This window comes from Chamaea fasciata, unplaced genomic scaffold (genome assembly GCF_029207755.1).
Source record: "Chamaea fasciata isolate MVZ Bird 193981 ecotype frontalis unplaced genomic scaffold, bChaFas1.0.hap1 SCAF_7, whole genome shotgun sequence".
In the NCBI taxonomy this organism is placed as follows: domain Eukaryota; kingdom Metazoa; phylum Chordata; class Aves; order Passeriformes; family Sylviidae; genus Chamaea; species Chamaea fasciata.
This window is the reverse complement of record NW_027094092.1, coordinates 22,827,807-22,850,841: the sequence shown is the minus strand read 5'-3', so window position 1 is coordinate 22,850,841 and position 23,035 is coordinate 22,827,807.

The window sequence follows — 23,035 nt, the reverse complement described above, 5'->3', positions numbered from 1 at the left end:
TATTGATTACATGAGTTGATTGCATGCTTCAGAGTATTGGTGTTGTTCCAAATTTCATTGCAAGACAATGGTCCAGAGATGCATGGATCAGCTATGTGATGATCTAGTATAAGTGCCATGTCATTGTTTCACATCTTTAGCAATACTGGGATCAGAAAGGTCTTCTCCAAGAAACTAGTTGATTTTTTCTTCTCTTCAACTATAAGTGGCACTCGGTGTGAGAACTCCACAGCTTGTATAGAGGAATGAAAGGATTGAATGAGCTTTTAGTGCAAACCAACTAAATTATTTCAAAAGTCTGGGCTCTCTGAAGAAAGTCAGTGAAATAAAAGTCCTTACCACCTCCTATTTGTTCTGTTCATGGGGAAAGAGAGCAAAATATTATCATGCAATATCTGTTACTAACCAATATGGAATGAATTTGAAATTAAATCTTTCCAAGGAAGAAGGAAATTATCATATATTGAAAACAAGGGAAGAAAGTTGAAAGTGATTTCAAATGCCTTTTACTGGAACTTTTTACAATCAGATTTTAGGCACTTTCCTACTGGAAAGAGAGGGGCTATTCAATCAAACTGCAGCAAAGTATCCATGTGAAGTATTGAGGGCATAATTGTTTAAGACCTGATTTTTCGGGGAAGCAGAATTACATTCAGTGATCAGAATGCATGAATTTGGATATCTGAGGTAGTGAACTCCTGTGAGTTTTTTTAGATGATGAACATAGTCTGACAGGGAAGTGTTAGCTTTTTTCCTGCCCTTGTTATCCAGAAATAATCTGGGTACAGTCTTTTACTTACCCCAATAGTAGTTAGTAATAAACAGGCCTTAGTTTGTTTTACTTCCACACTTTGAAAAATAGAACGTGCATACCCAGACTACATAGAGGAAAGCACAGATCATGTAATCTGCTGTGTAATCTGGGTTTCCTCTTCAATATTTCCCGGATTCAGCATGTTAATTTTCAGTTATCAACTTTAAATGAACTTAATTATTTTCCCATCTACAGAGGGCTGCCAGACTCACCAAGGGCAGAGTTTTAACAAGACCACTAATAGTTCATGACCAGCTGCAAGTAAATGATTTACCTACCATCCTTTCCTTTCATAGATGTAATGTGCAGCTTTCAAGTCACTCTTATCTACTTATTGACCAAGATCCTATTAACACAAATTATAAGCCTTCAGAGAGAACCACATACCACAGCACCACTTTCAGTTTGATTTTGATATATATTCTTACTAAAGTTTTGGTAAAGACTTAACCAGTATTACTGAGAAAAAAAAAAACAAACAACAAAACAAACCAACCAAAAAACCCCCCAAAAATAAACAAACAAACAAAACCACAAACCCCAAAACAACAACAAAAACAAACAAGCAAAACCAAAAACAAACACACACAAAAAAAACCAACCCAAATTTGCTGTGGGAAAGAAGTACAGAAATAACACTTGAATTATAACATTCTAGAGTTTCTTCTTTGCTTCTGCTTTGTTTTAAAGCATGCTTCTATCAGCTCCATACTTGTGTATTTCTTTAGATCTGGTCTTGTTTTGTCTATTTTCTTGATAAAGGGGAAAAGAGGAGAAGAGGTGGAAGTGACACTATTTCTGAGATGTCACTTTCCCTATTCTGAAGAAAGTATATTTTCCAACTGTTACTTTTGGCAGTGAGATCAAAAGCATGACTTAGCTCCTTCACAGTTATATTTAGTTATCTTTGGTTATGAAAAGCTAATTGTTTGATTATGCTCTTTTTATTTTCTTTTTTAAGCAGAGATCCAAAAACCATGAAGGTAAGAATCTTTTTTTTTTTTCTAATAAGAGAATTCCTGTGTTCTGCCCTATGCCCTGTCTGACTTGATGTGCAGATAATAATCAAGTCTTGTTTATGCAGTATCTGAAATAGATCATCATTGTATGAAGATCTGAATCAAATCTACGTCAAAATGAGGTTGTGGTAGTCCAAAGGAAATTTTACCTCAGGTGGATTATCACTTTCCCTTCTCCAAGTTAATTTATGGCCACACATTAAATGCTACAATGCATACCAGCTTTTAGGTATGGATTTTAAAAACCAAGTGAACTGTTTTATTTCTGATTGTCAGTACAGACAAATGAGATCTGCTCTAGGACTCACAGTGCACAGAGTGAAGGTTGTATTTCTTCTGGGCATTTATGACCTTGGGTGGTTGAAGGCACCTTTCAGCTTCCTGTCTGACTCTAAGTAAAGGCTTCAGATCAAGTGAAATGCCAGAAACTTTGTAATTTCCCCTGGAAAACTACTTGGAAAGGAGAAACAAACTTCAACTTTTCAAACAGAGCAGAGGATGTCCACTCTCAGTGTCAAATTCAGACAACACAAAATCCCAAATTTCAAATATTTCAATTATTTTCTGCTGGTTTTGATGCAAAACTAGGTCAAGAAACTTCAGCAGGCTACACAAAGGTAAATTACTCTCATTCTCGCAGAACTGTGTAATTTTATTCTATTTCTAATGTTTAACTGTGAAAGTTCATTTTATTTCTAGTGTCTTAAGTGCCTCACTATATCATTCAGGACGAAAATGAGATGGCATTTTGGACCATTCACAGTGCTACACTTTCCCCTTCCCCTCCTCCCTTCTCCCTGACCATTGCTGCTTTTTACCTTTTCATTTTCCTCCCTGGAGCAATTTCCTGTCTGGGTTTCAAACACAAAATTTTTTTCCATTCATCTCTTCAACAATTAGCTATTAAATATTCAGGTTAAAATTTTAATTAGCATTACTTCCAAAAGAGACAAATAGAGAACCACTGCATTCATATTTCAGAATTGTTTCACAGTGGATGCTTACTGCAGAAACCACTATAATGTCAAAAGCTGCTGTCAGTTCCGTTCAGGAAAGCTATCAGTTGAACTAGATGAGCTAAAAACTACTTAAAGGTGGGGAGGAGGGGAGGACAGAAAGAAAACCTTTGATACAGCAGGATTCAGACTTCTATCAGTGCACCTGACACAGCTGTTTCACACTTTCTTAAGCACCTTTAAAGTGAACAGAACCACTGACACTGCTGAAGTGGTCTTTCTTTTCATTTCAATATTCCTTAATTTTTCCCCCTGAAGTTCTTATATTTATAAGTATTCTGAAAGAATCACCAATATCTCCATCTGGAGCTCCCTAATCACCTTTTAAAAGACAAAATTAAATAATAAAAAAAATTCCTTCCCAGTTTGTTATTATGCCAAGCCTGCTCTTCAGCTCACTTAATCTCTCTCCTTCTCTAATGCCTTCTCACCTAAGTATTTTTGAAGAGTAAATGATTGTCGCTACAGTTTCTCCCTACAGGTAGGCTATGCAAACCAAGCTCTTTCAGGATCAGAGCCATGCAGTGAAGGGTAGCCTGAAGCAGAGCAGTGCCTTCATCTGCCTCAGCTCACCCATATTTGCTTAGTCCTGCATATTTTCATTAGCACAGCAGTGTTCCTGTGCTAATTAGTGCTGCCACTCAGCATAGCTAAGTTGGCTGCAAGAAGATGCTGACACCATCGTATTGCTTTCAAATTTAGAGCTATAGCATAGCTACTCAGCTCTCTGTGCAGTGCTGCACAGTGCACACATCCTGCTCCCATCCTCCTGTACAGCATGGTCACCTCCCTGACCATACAAGAATTCCTTCCTCACACTTCTTCCAGTTTGAATCACTCCTTTTCAACATGGGGGCCATGGATGTACTCTATTGAGCAGAGCCTTGCAAAGTGATATTAGTTCCTTCCTACCTCTGCTGGAAATACCAGACTTAACACACAGAAAAAATCAGATCTCCTTCTCAGTGGCCTAGTAGCCACCTTTCAGTAAACTGAGCCATATTCCTCAAACCTGAGGCTGTCGATGTGGAAGAAAGAAGAGAAAAAAGTCATCCATTGTTATCTCTCCCTCTTCTCTCTCCTTCCCTTCTCACTACTTAAAGAAGCCGTCTCCTTTCTAATGGTCACAGGAATAGCACAGCCTTGAGGTGGAGCCACTGGGGACAAAAGAAGAAAAGGCCAGTGGGATTAAAAAAGACAGTCCAGCTGTGGACACAGCGGCAGCAATCCTCTGATGGGATAGGTGTGGGGTTTTCTCTCATTCCTGTTTCTGCTCATTTTCGGGGATGGCAAGACAAGGGTTAAATGGATAAGGTGGTTGTATCATCACCATAGCAAGACTGGAAAGCTGCAAGCAAAGGGACAGTTCCACTGAAGTTATGCTGTTGAGACACTCAGGTGCAGAATTTCCCAATAGTGAGAAAAGGGCCCCATGAGTGGAAGGAATGTCATGGTGTAGAGATGGCACAAATCAAATTCATAGGGAGCCCTCAGCTGGGAGGAAGGATGGAGGATTTGGGGATAGGTTTCATCCTGGTGAGATCATTGTTGTGTTTACTGCAGCTTAGGGCACAGGGAGTTTGGGATATGGACACCCAGGCTACATAAATTGTCACAGAGCATGTAGAAAGCATGAAAAGGCTGAACTAGTGTCTTTCTTCTCCTTGATCATTTAATATGTTGTAGTTAACAGCATTAAATTCTGTCCTAGTCCTTAAACTCACGCCGTTCTACTTCATTTAAGCACAACCATTACACTTCCGTTATTCCAGTTTCACCCAAATGTCTCAGATGGAAGGCCTTCCATATCCTATTTCACAGAGCACACAATACCTATTTATTCCAATCCAAGGTCAGAAACTGGAACTGCAAAACTAGAGGATAAGGGTTCAGAAGATTTCCTCTTGATTGGAGGAATCACTACCAGCAGAATGAGCTAGAAAAACATTTTACTGTAAGCTGCCAGAAGAATAGGGTTTCAGAAAACGAAACCTTATTCCATGCATGTTCTGTGCATGGCACCTGCATGGAACATAAATCACATCAATTACTACAAAAGATTTGAAGCTGTAGTCTTCATCTTCCCTGTAATTAACCTAGCCTCTATATTCTAGCAGCAGGCCATTAGATTACTATGAGCTAGAGAATATTTAACTGTGTGCATAAACCAAAAGAGTTTTAAGAGAAATACTTGATAAAAAGAAATTGACTTTTTTAACTAACTGCTTTTTCCAGTGGAAAAAAAAGAAATCACACACAAAACCCCAGCACCTGGTAACCTTCAACTAGCATTTGAATTCCAGAATAAGACTGAGCATTTTACAGAGCACAGTTACTCGCTACTGATCTCTTCCAAACTAAATATGATCAGTAACAACAGTTCCATTTAGCATTAACAAGAATTATTATGCAGATGTGGTATAAGCATTTCTAGTGTACCATGGCATTTGGCTAAAAGCCTGATAATATTTTTTGTATTTATAGGGCAGAATGTGAACATTTTTTTTTCTATCTTTCACACTTTAAATTATTTAAGCTTTATTTCTTGGCCCTGGAAAATAGTGCTATCCTGGGCTGCCATCCAAGAAGGGCTTCTTAAAGGACTAACAAGTTTGGATTGACTCTGTAAGATATGAAGTCACTTGATGTTATTCCAGAAAGAGAAATGAAACAGAATTCATATCACTCTAGTTTCTCAATAAACATTTCTGTGGGTGGAAGTGCTTGGTGGTCAGTCTAGGAGAATTGAATTCTCACAACAAGTGCATCACATGCACCTGCAGAGATGCATGTCCCTGCTTAGATTGGATTCTTTCAGGAGGAATAGGAAGTGTAAAAGGCACAAAGAACCTTTCCTCAGTATACTGCTCCACTTCTTTTGATCCATCCTGACACTTTGTTATAGGTGCTGCCACCACAAGCTTATGATTTCTGTGCTAAACTCATTAAAGATACAGGAATATAAAGATAAATATAAAAAGCCAAGGCAAGAAGGATGGACAAGAGTGTTACTATGGGTAAAAAATGTTTGTTACCATTGGAACCTGTAACACTTCTTAGAAATTTTTATGAGATAAATTACAAAAATCAAAGACATAAAACCCTCACTATTTTATTTCAGATTTTAGCAAGTTTTAGAGTCATAGACTCATAGAATATTTGTGTTTGAAGAGGCCTGAAAGGTGATCCAGTTCCAACATCCCTTCTACAGGCAGGGGCACCTTCCACTAGACCAGGCTGCTCAGAGCTTCATCGAGCCTGGCCTTGAACACTGCTAGGAATGTGGTATCCCCAACTTTTCTGGGCAACCTGTTCCAGTGCCTCACCATCCCCACAGTAAAGAATTTCTTCCTTATGTCTCATCTCAATCTGCCCTCTTTTTTCTTTAAAAATCAATCTTTTGTCACATCGAAACAGCCCCTGCTTAAAAGTGTTTCTTAAAATCCATCTTTAGGTACTGGAAGGATGCAATAAAGGTCTCTCCAGAGCCTTCTCTTTTCTGGACTGCACTACACCAACTCTCTTAGCCTGACTTCATAGCAGAGGTGTTCCACCCCTCTGATCATCTCTGTGGCCCTCTTCTGCACCTGCTCCAAGATGTCCATGTCTCTGTTATGTTGGAGGCTGCAGGACTGGATGCAGCATTCCAGGTGTGGTCTCATAAGAGCAGAGTGTAGTGGGGGAGAATCAACTCCCTCCACCTGCTGGCCACACTGCTTTTGATGCAGCCCAGGATATGGTTGGCTTTCTGGGGTGCAAATGCATATTTGAGTGCACTTAGGAAAGAATCCCTATCTAAATTCTATGCAAATGTCACCATAAACACTACTTTTTCTTAGGCATCTTCATCATCTGCTTGTTCTAGAGCAGCTCATTTCAACAGCAAGTGAAATTGTTTCTGCCTGCAGCAAGTGGGATCATGTGCTGTGGTGCTTCTGAGTAGAACTGATCTCTGCTGATGTGTACCAGCTGGGGTTCTGGGGACAGCTCCAGCCGAGGACTTTGGTGCCTGAGGCAAGACTTGACACAGAAGCAAGCTCCTAAATCGAAAGCCACAATCCAGAATACACAGAGAGAGCTGCATTTCAAGCTTAGAGGCATTAAACTAACCAGCTATCTCCTTGTTTAACCTTAAAGTTTCCCAAGTACTTAGAAATCTGTGTGTCTGCATGTGTCCTGGAGTGCCCCAGCAAGAGCAGCTGGTCAAGCATTTTTTATCCCTCTGTCTTTCAGTATCTTACTGTGGTAGCAGATCCAGAGGACATCAACATGCAGGAACACTTCCTTTCACAAAACACAGTTTCTTTTTTAAAATATAAACAAAAAAGAGGTCATGCCTGTCTTCTATACAGCATCAGTGTCGTTAGAGTACTTGTGCAGATATTGGGAGATTTTGATTGACTTCCCAGTGTGGGGGAGGGTTTGCCAGTTACCATGCTGGGCAAGAGCCCCCTCTGCTATTCCTCTCAGAGCTGTGATGGTACAAATAGTAATTAAGTATTCATACAGTCAAAAGAGAAAACTACAAGGTTAAGAATTATGATTTGTCTTTATGATCCGTGTGTGTTTCTCTTCTTTTTTTCACAAGAGACAGATCTTTGATTATGTCTTTCCTTGGGTCAAGCCATTGTCCTACCTCTACTAACATGACAAAGGCTCCCCTAGGATGACAAGTACTATGCAAGTGTAAATATCCTTTTGTTATTCATGTAATATGAGTTGCATTCTAAAACTAAGAGCCAATTAGGTCCCAGATGGGTAACCATTAGAAATCTCCCTCTGAACCCTGGTAAGGGAATTATTCAGAAAGGCAATGGAACTGCTGAACAACAGCAAGATCTTTGAATTGAATTCTTCGAAGAACACAGTGAAAGACATGGTGTTCCCTTGCTGAGAAAAGCAGATATTGCAGAAAAAGCTCTGTGTAAAATAAACCAAACCAGATTAAAAGTGACAGACTCAGTTTTGCAGACTAGACACAACCAAATACAGCCAACAGCAGCAAGTTACATCTTTATCTCCCCCAGTGACGTGTTCAATTACTGAGACAAGGTTCATGCAAAATGAACAGCACAGTAAGTAATTAATTGTAGTGCAGATACTTTGAACTCCAAGAGATGTGTTATGTTCTGGCTGTCACCACTCATTCTGCAAAAATCAGAAGATTTCACATGTCAACTTTTTTGAAGACAGTTTCTTTATACTTTCCAAATGAAACTCAGAAAGAAGCAAGATGTACTACAAATCTCAGAAGTAATTTACTCAACATTTTATACCAGCTTTATAGGTGTTTTAGACAACTCTGTACAAACATTAGGTAATTCATCAGCTGGGTTTTGGTGGCAGCTGTATCTAGGCTGTCTGTCAGGGGTAGATGGCATAAAGGCATAGTGGATGGGGAAGGAATTACACGTGGGAAGTTTCCAAAGCAAAGTGGGATGGTAGCTTTTGACAAGAACTTACGGGTATAACACTGCAGTCAGACATGCCTTTCTGAATCTTTGTTTCAAGGCTATGAACCTCACCTCCTGATCAGTGCCTACCTGAGAGAGCCTTCTGCTGTTCAAATCATAGTTAACTGGTCCTCATCACCGCCTCTTTTCCCAAATTATCGTCTCAGTTGACAATTAGCTCAGAGCTGCTGTTCGACTACACAGTAATAAGTATGTCATTGCACACCTTCCATATACCCTCTACGTAAGCAAACCAAATATGCAGCAGACACTAAAAATCAACAAATACAGACTAAAGTTCTTGCTGAGTCCCATTGCAAACTGTACTTAAGACCCTCGCCTTAGTCTTCTTTTTGGAACATAAAAGTCTTGTTCAGTTTATGTCCAAGTATAGATTTCCTCCTTTTCCAGCAGCACCTGTCTAAAAATTTCAACCATGGCAGTGCAGTTCTAAGCAGGATTTCACTGGTCTTTATTAAGAGCAAAAGATGTATATATAAAATGAAGTCATAAGATGAATAATTTACAATTATAGGATAATTCACATTGAAAGGGAATTCAGGAGGTGAATGCTGTTTCACTGAGAAATCCTGCACAGAATATCTCCAAGAAAATGTCTAAAAAATTCGCTAACCATGTTTTGGAGTGGGTTTAATCAGTTTCTCCCCAAAAATGGCCCAAATTATATCCCAGTGCCTATATGAACTAAGCTTATATTGTGAATTTCTAATCAGTTCTCATAAGAGAAATATCTATCTTTCAACAGAATGAAAAGCTCCATTTCAAAGTAATTCAAAACTTCATTTGTTTTGACAAAGCTGCAGATGCTGAGAAGTTTTCTTTTGGTGTCAAGAAATAAAAAAAGGGAAATTCTTACTGTAATTTGTTGGAAACTAATGGAGCACATGGATAAATTATTTTTGTTGAATCACCTGAGCACCAGAAAGCAGAATATTTAGCAACACGTTTATGCATGATGGAGAAAGTAATTTATCAGCCTTACATTCTTTATTCTCCATGCCCAATGTTTGTTTTGCTCTGTGCAGCATGGAAGACCTGGATTGTGTGCTCATAGAAATTGTTCATTTTGAAAACTTTCTATCACATTTCAGCTTCCCTTATAGTTAAAAAGTAACAAGACTGCTGGTAAATGGCCACGGTTATAGGTATGTTCTTTGTGGGATCTCAACTAAAAATCTTTATCTGTGTTTCTTTATTTGTAGCTTATGGCACTTCAGCACTGTTTTTCTTTAGTAACAGTTCTACTTATTACTTTATTTATCAGTTTCAAAAGATCTTTGTCTAGATAGATAACTATACCCTCTTAGTTGTGTAGAGTGTTAGGAACAAGCAACCTCCTGTGTGGTGCTAAGTTCCTGGCTGGGGTCAAATCATCATAACAATTCTACATGCTGAAATTTTTATACCTTATTCAGCACCTTAAATTCTGAAGGTAAACCAATATTTTAGAATCCAAATTTTGATATTAAAAGAAGAAACAATAAAAGAAAAGAAAACATGCTTGACCATGATGTTGCAGGGAAAAAAAATTCTTGAAAGTTTGTTCTGTTTTTAAGAACTAATGAATGAAGGTCTACTTAAGTTATTTTAATGTTTGGAGTTAGCAGCATTACCCTCTTCATGTGAACATCTGTGCCCATTTGCAGTCTCCCTACCTGAAACACAGCTATTAAGTCCCACGCATGCTGACATATGTTTATGTAGAATTAAAGGGTGAAGCTGCTCAGCCTGCAACGTATGACTCTACTTTTGGAGATCCCTGGTGTCTTTACAAAAGCAGCACTGGAGATGGCTGGAAGCAGTTTTAATCCTTTTCCTTGTGCTGCTGCTGTTGCTAATGGTTTCTGGCTGCTACTGCAAGGAACTGTGCCTCCTTCAGGGGTTTGTTCAAAATGGATGAGGACTCCACTGGAGTTTTGTGGGAGGGCCAGTAGATCAGAAATGGGAAATAGGCTTCTGATCTTTTAATTAGAGCACGGAGGCGTTCACATATAGCTACTCTATTCCTTGCGCATCTGTAACATATAGTGAACTCAGGAAAGTAGATCTGCTGAAACTTTGTTTATATTCTGTCAGACAGATGATAAAAAGAAATCTGAAACCCATTTGAGGGAAGTACACTGCTGTCTGGTCTCTGGCAAATTAGTTCAAATCACACTGTTTCAGACCTAGACAGGGAAAAGGCAGATGGGTGTAGGTCACATTTGACTAGGTGCCTTCTGTGCTGGTTTTGGTTGGGGTAATTTTCTTCACAGTATCTGGCCTGTATGGGCTAGAAACATTGCTGACAACACAGGGATGTGCTTTGCTACTGCTGCTGAGCATTGCTGACACAGAGTAAAGGGCTTTTCTGCCTCTCACCCCGCTCACCAGCGAGCAGGCTCGGGGTACACAAAGAGTTGGGAGGGGAAACAGCTGGGACTGCTGATCCCAACTTACCAAAGGAATCCTGACCACAGACCATGTGACAATATGCTCAGCAGATAAAGCCGGGAGAAGAAGAGGGAAGTTGAAGGTTGTTTTGAGTGATGGCATTTGTTTTCCCCAGTAACCACTGCACCTGATGGAGCCCTGCTCTCCTAGGCATGGCAGAACGCCTGCCTGCCCACAGGAAACAGTGAATTAACTCATCAGTTTCCTTTGCTTGCATGTGCTGCTCTTGCTTTACCTCTTAAACTGTCTTTACTTCAACCCACCAGTTTTCTCACTTTTACTTTTCTGGTTCTCACCCCCACCCCACCAGGAGGGAGTGACGGAGTGGCAGTGTGGGGCTTAGTGGCCACCAGGGGTTAAACCATGACATAAAAGTCTAAATCATGTGGTTCAGACTGGTGAGGTTTGGGAATCCAAAGAACAAAGATTATTCAAGATATTTTTTTATATATTGTTTGATATTCAAGACACTTGCCTTTACCAAGACATTGTCCCACCATGGTCCTCTACTTCTAGCAGAGAAATCCTCTGCTAGAAGTGCTGCACATGTAAAAACTGTTTCTGACTACTCATAGTAATGAAAAATCAGGAAAGACATCATGTCAGCTTCAGGAGTTTCCTATCCTTTGCAACCCAGAAATACATTTCTGTAATTTTAAGTGTTTACACTGCTATCTACACTGCTCTTTACTAAGAACTGCAATTTAGGGATACTCTCTTACCAATCTTTCCCAGTCTAGTACAAATGCAGTTCATTTTCATTACAGATACAGAAATATCTGCAATGTCGTGCAGTTCCAAAGCTCTTTAGTCCTTTTGGATGAATATTTATGGGGTGCAAGTTCTGCTTCTAACAATCTCAAATTACACAGATCCCGTGGAAAAGAAAGAGAAATTTTACAGCATTTTGTAAGCTCACATTCTCCCAATTTTTCATCTAATTACCTAATTATTCTCTCACTGATATAAGCTTTGCACAAAGAGTACTGAACAGGGCTACAGAAAGGTGATAGCAATTAATTACTAACAGTAATTGTCATTTCATAATCACATTAAGTTTTAATTTGCTGCAGCCAGCTTGTTAAACTGCCAATTACACATCTCTTTCTTTTATGTATTAAGAAAAATAGTAATCATGCACTTACTGCTTTTATAATTCCTAAGTTAATTTTGCATCAGCTTGAGGTATGTCTTCAGTACTCTGCAGCCATGCTGAGCTCTTTGAAGAGTCCAGTGAATAGGAAATTAACATTCTGAAGCAGCCTCATTAGAACTAAATAAAATGCTCATTTGGAACACTTCAGTCTCAACCATTGAGAAATATTCACTGAAAGGAGACACTAAATGACACCACAGCTTCAGAGTGCACACCAGTAATCAACATGATGTGATTTTTTTTTTTTTTTGCGGTATATCTTCCCTTTGTGGAAGGGGAGAGGAGACAGACAGCTTTGTATTCTCCCTATTTGGTTATGGCATGAAGGTTCCTCTGCAGGCACTGAGCTGGGGATGACAGTGCCAGCAGAGGGGCATGCAGACAGTGTATAAGCTTGCAAGCCGCAATTTCATCCTGCAAAACTCCAGGTAGAAGCACTTGTCCTGAACATTTCCCCTGATACGGACAACACTACAAGCAATCACTGCAAATTGGATGTCAGTCCAATTTCCAGTACCATAACCATAGGATTATTCACAGTTCTTTATGGTTGAAATCCTCAAAAAACAAGAGTCATACAATTCCAAGAGATAAGGACTCTCTTTCATATTAACTAGAACAGACTTCTGATATTGAATATCAGGATTCTTTTTATTCCTACTGTTCCTTGATATCATTACAAAGGTTACATACAAACACACACTAGCATTTTCAGATTTTGTTTGTTGGGTGAACTAACCCCTATGTCTCTCAGCAGTTTCCAGGTCAGATGGATCTGGCTTCTCTAAAAGAAAGGGAAGGTATGGGAAGGGAGGGGAAAAGATAAATATTTCCCTTCAGTCTTTCTAGAGCCCAGCAGCCTGGCAGAAACTTGATTTCAATACAATATTGCAAAGAGTAAAAGCCACTGGCAAAACCTTCTTGAAAAGAGTATAAGAGCAGTTGAGGTTTAATGAAGGTAGGAGAAATGCTCAAAGGAAAATTTTGTTATGAAGAAAAATGAATAAGATTTTATTGAATAGAAAAGACATTGGGGAAAGAAACCCACTGAGGTACTTAGCAATTGTGACATAGCTGCAAATCTCTCCGATCTCTTCATTTTACCTCTTTCTTTTTCTCAATGCAATGCAGAAGAAAATAAGGCTCAGCTAATTGCTCCATGTATGTCCCATCTTATATTTGATGATTCTTTTATTTTCTCTCTTATTCTGCTGATGTTTTGTAAATTCTATTATTTTTTTACACAGTCCAAAATAACAAGTTCTATCAAAATGAGCCAAAAGAAATACATCTCTGCATATTTCAGTTTCTTGGTTTTTTTCTCTCTCTCTGTTTTTTTTTCTTTTTTTGTTTGTTTGTTTGGTTGGTTGGTTAGTTTATTTTTGCATTTTGCATATTTTGATGCAGGTAAAGCAAAACACCCAGACTATTTAGGTTGAATATCACTAAAGAATTTTGGCAGGGATATTTACTGACTTGTGAAATATTGTCCCATGAAAGTGTCAGAGCCTTCACTTTAAACCATTCTTACAGCACTCTAGGGAGCAAGGCAGCACCAGCCTCCAGAAGGCAAGTTCACAATATACTCAGTCTTTCCTGCTCATAGTCCAGAGAGAAACACCATCTTGCCCTGCTTTAGCATTTTGGTAAATTCAGTTCTTCCACATTTAGGAATTACAGAGCTAACCACATAAAAATACTTAGAATATTTTTACCAGAATTTCTCTGAGTGTGTGCAAATTTCGGGGTTTTAGTTCTAGTTTGAGTAGGAAGAAATATTCGGGTCAGTTCTATTTAGTCTAAGAAAATTCTCCCATTCTCAATAAAAATTGTTTTCCCTACATGAAATTATTGCAGAATTACAGTTATTTCCAAAGTATGCTTTATCTCTGTGGCTAAAGTTATTAGAGACTACTGACTGATAGTACTGGTGCCTTTTACCAAAACATTGTGGACCATATCTTTTACACAAGTAAATCAATATTTATTGAAACATACTGAAAAACGAGATGGAACCTTTAGAACTGTATCATAAAGCCTACTTTTTAAAAACTTGATTATTAATTAAAACTTGCTAATTAATTTAAAAAATTACTATTAAAATTACCACTTTCTGTACGCATCAGTTTCAAAAATCTTCAGGATGTCTATTCAGTATAATCCATTTCACTTCATTTGGAAAGTTTAGACATTCACATTCAAGACTTTTAAACTGTATCATTATTATTACTATTTGTCATTAGTATCACAAAGATAACAATATTTAGGTCACCAAGAAGTGGAACTTTATGAAGACACAGCAATGTATTCACTAGGTGCTACAACATTCAACCTGATTCCTTGGACTCATCAGGGAAAACAGTAATAACAGACCCTATATTGATCATTTCCACCAATGCAATCTGACTCTGTGACAAAACACATAGCTAAATATTTCTTCTACAATACTTCTCGACAATTTGCCTGGGATTTTCACTAACAGTAATTTTCCTGTTTTTCTGTGGTTATGAAATCCAGCAATCATCAGCAGGAATTGTTATTTCCATGGTGCTCAGAGGCTGCACTAGGCCTCTGTGAGCAGTGGGCCACTGATGTTTACTGTGTGAGGCTGATCCTCTCTGGGTTACTGTGCACTCATAACTGCCAAGATCAGGGGCAACAAACCATCAGGGACAGCAGTACTAACATATTCTCAAGTGAAATTGCAATGGAGAATAGGCTTCTGAAGTAAAATGACTGACATGGGTCTTTTTTAAAGAAGAGGTCTGTCTAAGATAAAACACTGGATGTGCTACAGTTCTACTTAAGTGCTCTCCAAGATATTCAAACACCAAAGTAGTTTGAAAGAGCAGATCATTTATTCACCAAAGTCTACCATGAGAAGCCATCACTTATCAATACATAACAATTTCCTCAAGCAGAAATTGTGACAAGTTCCTGCAAATCTCAGTTCAAGACTCTTACCTGCTCCAATTGCAAGTGAAATTTTTAATGGTACCCGTGCACTTGAATAATACTCAAAAAAATACAATATGAAGAGAGACAAAACTATTTACAAAATTAATTCTTTTTTTTTAAGTCCTTAACTTGGGTAAAATAGTTTACTAACAGTTTGTTGCGTTTGTTTTACAATCTTAAATAATTTCCCTTTGTTCAGGCTTCATGATCTAGCCAGTAGCTTTTTTCAATATAACAGGAATTTCTTGGGTGTCAGTAGGGGCCATGCCATTTTAACAGTGAGTATATGATACAAAAATCAGCCTGCAAAGATAAATAAGACAGTAAAATATTAAGGAGCTCTTACCTGTAGTCAACACGGCAGTGAAGTGATGATGCTCTCCCTTTGATCTTAAGCAAGTTGTCTGGAGCACTGGTGGCAGTCTACTTCTGATATTACACATCTAAGAGGGGACTATAAAAAACAACAACAACAACAAAAGGATACTTTGAAATATATTCTAGCATTTAGAACCATTTTGGACCCTATGTTAACACCAGCACTTTGGCATCAGAGCTGCAACTACTAAAACTGCACAGACTTACACATCTACCACAGTAAATGCAACTTTAGGAGAGTGCAGATGCAAAATTAAATACTTTCAGTGCTGCTAACAGGGTCACACTTGTTCTGTTCAGATATTTTTAGGTTATATGGCCCACTAAAATCATTTTTTTTTAAAATCTATCACTGAGTGGCAATAAAAATACATTGGATAAAACTTCACCAGGTTTTTAAGCCAGGCATCAATTCAATTATTGTACAATATGCTTTGTCTAGAGCCAAACTTGAATGAAATAAGCAATGAGGTGTGCTTTATTACTGTTGATATTTGTGTCATGAGACTCTCTAGTTCAATTTTAGAAAACAAAATATTTAGCCTTTGATTTTGCTGTGGCCCCTGTTTGATGAGAATACATTACAGAAACTCTGTTTCTCCTGAACATCTAGTACCCAGCGCTTTTGTACTTTTCCTTTTGTGAAAGGACACTTTCTTGGCTTAATCTGTAGGAAGATCTGTTATTATTTTAATAATGAACATATTACACTCTCATACCAAAGCAATGCAGATGTTTGTGCTTTAATATCACTATAGTTGACATCAACAGGAGTTACAGTTTTGCAATCAAAGCAGATCATATACTATAACATACGGAAAAAAAGAAAACAAGCCCAAAAACCTCATGATAATATTACTAAAATCTATGCTTGGCAAGTGTATATTATGCCATCTATATTATAATTTATGCACTCATGATAAATCAAGCCTTCCTATAGAACTTGGCCGAACAAGCTTCCTAAAATTTGAGGAATTGACTTTGAAATTGTAGGTTAGTTTAACATTATTTTAAAAAATTTAATACTGAAGAAAGATACATAGAGGAAGATAGATGTATATAAAAATAGAGAGAGACACAATGAATTAGTCAAAATAAGGAAGAGTCGCAGTTTTCAATGAGCCTGTTGCAGGCTCAGAAAGCAAAATTTGTGCCACTTCACAACAAATTTATACCCAAAACGTTACCCCTTTCAATCACCTCAGCTCAAAATCTCTCCTTTAGTGAGCAGACACATACTCCATGTGCCCTGTGAGCTACTTAAACACTCCAAGTACACAATATCCAGACTATGAACCCAACTATGACATGTCTAATTTGGACCTTAATTTTGGGACCATGCATGAGTATCAAAAATTGCATTGTTCTGCTTTTAACTGAGGTTTCTTTGAGCTATTGCTCTCTAAACATTTAGAAACAAAGAGAAGTTTCCTGTCTGTGCAGTTTGCCCTACATCCTTTGTCGCACTGTGCTTAGTTCTTTAGGAAAATTCTTGTAAGGACTGCTCACCTGCCTTCTGAATCTGAAAAACAGCATTTTGGATTCTGTTCCCTGTATGTAACTTTCTTTAAAGGCAGAGCCTTTGTCCAGGGAGCTACTCTGGACAATCCTTTCATTGGTTACACAAAGGAATTTCAGGTTTCTCAGCCAGCACTCTGAATGGTCACTTAGAAAGAAGCCTTTGCTTTGCTACAATCCAAGTCATCCTATGCTCAGATGAAAGAAAGCTGTCAAAAGCCTGTTACCCTTCTAACAGACAATAGCTGAAGAAAGGTCAGTGACTTAAAAACGTAAGGTATTTCTTGTTACATCCAGGAACCCAAAGCATGCCTTCCCTGCCAGTCAGTGGCATCATTAAAACTCTTGACAGTTTTAATGATTAGTCCAACAGTTTCTTACCTCCTTTGCAAGCAAAATGCCAGAGGAGACAGTTTCAGCCATTTGCATAGTTGTACTGCATACTGTTTTCCCCAATGAAGCAGTCAGTCACAGTCCTGAGTCTCTACACATTTTCATTGCAAAAGGCTTCCCATAACCCAGTGATGGTGATGCCATGGTAATCTCTACATGAAGTCTTTTAAGGTCCATTATAATATTTCATTATTATCTCAAACTTAGTGTTAGATCCCCAGCTACAGGAATAGATACGACACTTTACAAAGGCACAGCAAGACAGAAACTAGATCAAAACATCTTACTAGATAAAATAAACCTTTGAAAGTGTTATATTTCTATGAGTTCTTAGAAGATTTTCTGAATGGTTTCAAATGATGTAGGATGGGAGTGTAATTTCCCTAGGGAGAATTTCTGAAAATAGTGTGATACAACATTCCTTTTCAGATATTTAGTAATGCAGTAATCGTAATTCCAAGGACTAAAGTTGTATCAGGTAATAAAATCTATAGAATCTAGCACCCAATAGATTCTCATGTTTCCTACTCATCATACAACTCACATGGAAGGATCAGTGAGACTGGCAGAATATGATTAGATGTGAGCTCAGTAGTGTAAACAATATCAGAAGAAAAAAGTGGATAAGTCCTAGCTCTTTCTATAAAGTCTAGCCAGCAGGGAATGAATAAATTTTAAAAGGAATTCAAATTTTCTAAACTAATTATTATGCCACAGCTTATCCCATTTAACACAGCTAAAGAACAGCTACCTCAAAGGCAGCTGCTGTTCACACCATGATTCCAAGCAGTGAGCAAAGACAGGTTGGGCTACAAACTGCAGTTAATTCCACCGTGATTACCAAGGGACACACAGCGTGATTCAAGTGAAGATTTCAAAGACCTGCAACATTTTAGCAAAGAAGAGCCCTTTGTTGTTAAAGTCTTAACAAGAAAAATCAACACAGCTCATTGTACAATATTCTCACTTCTTTTCTAACAGTCGAATTTCTTTGAACCACAAATAAGTTAAGAACAAACAGATGAAACAGGTCATAAGTAAGTCTGTTCATTCCCCACCAAACCATCAACAAATAGTTACTGTACATGCACCAACATGCCTTTTTTTTGTGTACACAGATGGCTTTTGAAAAATCCAAATAATCTGATAAAATATAGGCAACAAGCAACCCATTTTTTTCTCACATGTCAGAACTAAAGCGCATACATATGGAGACCAGTTTTTTTTCTTTGAGCTATTTTGTGTTTCTGTTGCAGACTGTCACCCAGACCAGAGAAAACTGTGTGTGAAAAACAGTCAGTGGTAGAAAAAAGTTTTCATAAATTTCCATCCTTCAAGTTTTGCATTCATTTCTTAACCTCCTCATCCTTGAAATTTGATGCAGCAAAAGCATCCAACAGAAAATAAGGATTTTATGGAGATATCTCAAAAATAGTGGTCATGACTAAGCAGTTGAAAATAAGACCTCAGGGTCCAGATTCCTAGATTTTCTGGGTCAGGAATTGTGCTGGAACAGGCCACTTTCAGGCCTCCATGACAGGACTGGTGCATGGCTCTCCCAGAGCTCTGACTGCACCAAAGGCCATCATGGCCCTGAGCAGCCACCCCTCGTTGGCTTGGGAGCTGAGTCTGAGCCCTGGTCTGTGACAGAAAGAATTATGAGCATTTTCCCCTTTTGGTGCGCAGTCTCTTTGCTGAAAAAAAGCCTGTTACATGTTAATGTCTGACAGTAAATGGATGAATTTTAATGTTTTACAAAGAGTAAAAATTGGGCATTTAAGTCTCAGTGATCCTTAAGAGCAGGGAAAGAGGGGAAGCTACAAAAGACAGAACACAATGACACATTTAGTAAACAGCATTTTCAAACCAGAATGAACTGGAGAAAGAAGGTATCTTACATGTATGCCTATAAAAGGTGAGGGTTATTAAGAGTATCTGGGACCAAGGAAGATTTAATGGTGTCTGGGAGCCACATATGTTCTGCTTTATCTGTCACTACACAGGAAACAAAATGCACTGCAATAATTTTACAATTATACACCTAACAATGTTAGGTGTAACCTAACACTCTTAGGTTACAAAAAGCATTTTTGTTTTAAACCATGATGAAACCAGAAAAGTGACTTGTAAAGATATATCTTACTATTCTCCTGATAAAGGTTGGTCACTAACCTAGAGTTAAAAGCCTCTAATTTTTTTGTTTTTCTTATCATGTTATGATGGTATCTCCTTATGTGAATAACTAAGAAAAAGAATTGCCTTTTCTTAAACATATTCAGTTGAATCTACCCTTTCAACCTTTGTTTTTGCATTGTATTTCTTATTCCTCCACTGATACTGCAAGCATTTTTCATTTTTGAAACAATGGTTAGTTAATTCAAAAGTAGAAAGCATCACGTATTCATTGAAATATACGTGCAAAACTAAATTTCAGAAGTAGTTTTGTTGTTTTACTAATACACAGCAAGAAAACTGACATAAGATTTTCAGTCCTAATGATTAATTTTTAAAACACTGAACACAATACATAATTCTACAGACTTTTGTCTGATACAATTGAATTCCATTTCAATAATCTTTCTCCATTTACGTATCTCCACTGCAGGAAGTTAAATAGGAACAAGAAGCGATACTTCTGCTTGTTTCAACTTTACTTTATCAGAAGCTTACTACTTTTTTTCCATTATTGAGACAGAAGTTGTCTTCTACTGTAATGAAAAGCACATGCGCTTTACAAAAGAATAAATCTGAAATCTCTGCCAAAACTCAATGAATGAAGCTATATTAAGAATTATTTTCCTTAGTAAGCTTTCTTTACTGGTGTAATGTGATAAATATATATATCATATTGCTGTAAGAAAAAAACAGTACTCATATTCAGATAACTTTCTCCAGTGCTAAAGTATCCTGTATGTATCCTGCATGTACCTCCCCTGAACAATTTGTATTAGAAGCCAGACTACAATAAAGGCACATCTTTTCTTGACTGAAAGTGAAAGCAAGCATTGTGTAAACACAAATTCAATCAGCATATTTGGTTTTGTTTCTGAGACGATCGCGAATAACTTGTCTGTCTTACACAGTGCATGACAGCAAATAAAATCCATGTAACTGTGTCATTCAGAATTCCTCACACAAGCATGGATTTACTGTGGCTCAGTAGATAAAATCCCCCAAGAAGTACTGTAGCTTTTCAGGCCAGAAGACTCTTTGAGTAATCTTGCCAAACTTTGCCTCTCAGAAACCACTGAATTTTATCAACTAAATCCTTTAAAAAAGATACGTCCTCCAGCAGAGCTGGATGTACATTCTATGTGAAGATCTCGTCTATTTTTAAAGGCCTCAGGGAGATGAATTTAGCACATTCATGAAGAAGTTTTTCCAGCAGTTAATAAACTTTGGTAGAAGTTTTAGTCTAATTGCTGTCTACAGTATAGCTTTCTCTGTTGGATTGCAGAGCTCTCTTATTCTAAGATCATACTTATATAAGGCAGACAAGCCACCCAAAAAGTTCATTTTCTTTTGTTGCTTTTTGTCATACTAACAACACTCTATTTATGTTGGTTATTCCGCTGTAGATATGTTACAAATTGGATTTTTGCCTCCTTTGGGTTACACTGCATAGTTCTGAATCATGTTCTTCACTGCTTTCCGAAACAGAACTTTTCATTCTGGTAGTCTCTTCTACATTCTTGACTCCAAGATTTACTGTCTGCAATTCTGGTGTATTAAATTCTGAGCTCAAGGGGACTCTGTTTATCAGGATATTCAGAAAACTGTAGAGCTGCCGTGTGTCTATAATTTAGTATGTCACCATATATTTCTGTCATGGGTAACTTTCTGAAGCTTTCTGACTTGTATTTACACTTTTATTTTAGGACCTTCAGAGCTAAGACGCAAAGAATCAATAAATTTTTAAAATAAAAGTAGATAGAAATTAGTCTTATTAAATAAATCCTCCTCTGCCACAGTGCAACACATCGTACTTAGGCACTGTGATTTAACATGGGCATGATTCCTTTAAGTTCTATTCCTTCTCATTCTTTTGCAGTACTTCCTTTCCTTTATGACATCCAACTCAGTCTCAGTGAAAAAAAACCAAATACTACACTGTTCTGTGTATATTTTTTTTTAGGTTGCCACCCTCTGAGAGGTGCTGTATTCCTGCTTCCCTGACCTACTTCCGTTATGATGGTCCAGGCTAGAGTAAACATGTTTAACTTTGGATGGATGTCTCAGACTGAACTCGGTGAGGGGGAAAACACACATGGTTTTGTCACAGATGTGAAGGGAGAGTAGGTTCCTGCAGCACAGGGAAGGGGACCTGCAGGCAGCAGCGGGCAGCACACATCTCAGCTGGTGACTCCCACCTCAGTTCACTGCAGGTGGTTACACCATTCACTCTGCAGCATGAGGGTTGCCTGTACTTCAGCCCATAATTTATGTGGTACTAGGAGTGTTTTCTGCTCAGCTGCGAATATTCCAGCTTTACAATCTGTTTCAATAGAGCTAGTTCATATTGCTCACTGAACTTTTTGTGACATTAAGTAGGAATACAAGACATTCCTAAGTGAAGATGCATTGCATTTATCACCCATGTAAATGTGGGCAATAATGAATTTATTTATTACACAAACTCTCTTGGTGCAAGTGTATAGTTCCGTCCTTGAATTTACTTCAGCTGTAACCAGAAAAACGTGAGTCTGTAGAAATTAGCAATGAATTCTGCAGTTATCTGGTCCTATGTTCTAGAATTTTTGACTACTATTTCTGTATACTGAGAGGTACTGAAATAGAACTTACAGCAGAAAAAGATTGGGTTTTCTCTTTGGAGAAATGTCTTTTGGTTTTACTTGGTGAAAATGGAATTCAGAAATAGAGAGTATTTTTGAAATCATTCAAAATGCATGAGACAAAAAAAAAAAAAAAAAAAAGAAGGTGGAAATTGTGACAGGAATAATCCTTAATTAATCAGAGGCAGAACTCAGTAATTGGCTTGGTCTCACTTTTCCCTAATTTGTTCGATAAAGATTGCACTTTCTACTGAACTTTAGACATATCCTGGAGCAGAATATCACAACAAAGTATCATCTGAGGAGCTTGCCTAGAGACTGGACTTAGGGACTTTGCATTCTTCATCCTCTGGAGTTTTTTAGAAGAAATTTTGCTTCTTCTCCTCTAGCTGTCCCTGGGATATCTCTCAGTAAGATTTCCAGTGGTACAGAACAGACTGTTGTACAGTGATTGTCTTTCTCCTTGAACATAGGACAGGGACCATCACAGTCTTTCCCTAGCTTGTTCTTTCCTTTTCACTGTCTTTTGTCTCCCTCTCCCTTTCTCTCCTGTTCTCCATGTTAGCCCATAGAATTAGGAGATCTGGAAAACACAGTGAGTGTTTCACTGGCGCACTCTGGACTAGCTACTGAGCAAAGAACAGCACAGTGGGCTCCTGCAGCAGTTCCTCCAACAGCTGTTTCTGCATCCCACTTGTCTGCAGAAACAGAACAAACCCCAGGAATTAAATGGATAATCCTCTTGTGGGGAGCGGTAAATAAAAAAATGTCAGGGGAAAAAAAAAAAACCAACCCTGCATGGGGATAAATTACTTCGAGTCATACAATCTCTCATTACAGCAGATTGTCCAACTACTGGGCTATGTGCTGGATGTTTCTAAAGGGTAGAATATTGATACAAGTTGCTAAGAAGGCTGACAACCTTGAGTGGGATAGAAATGTGAGACAGAGGTCTGAGCAAGCAATTAGCATCCTTATTGCTTCTGTCTTCCTCAATAACCTTAACATCATTAAAGGGCAATGAAAAGCAGATAAGTGTTATCCTTTGAAGAAGCTTAAAATACAGGAAGAATAAAACAGAGT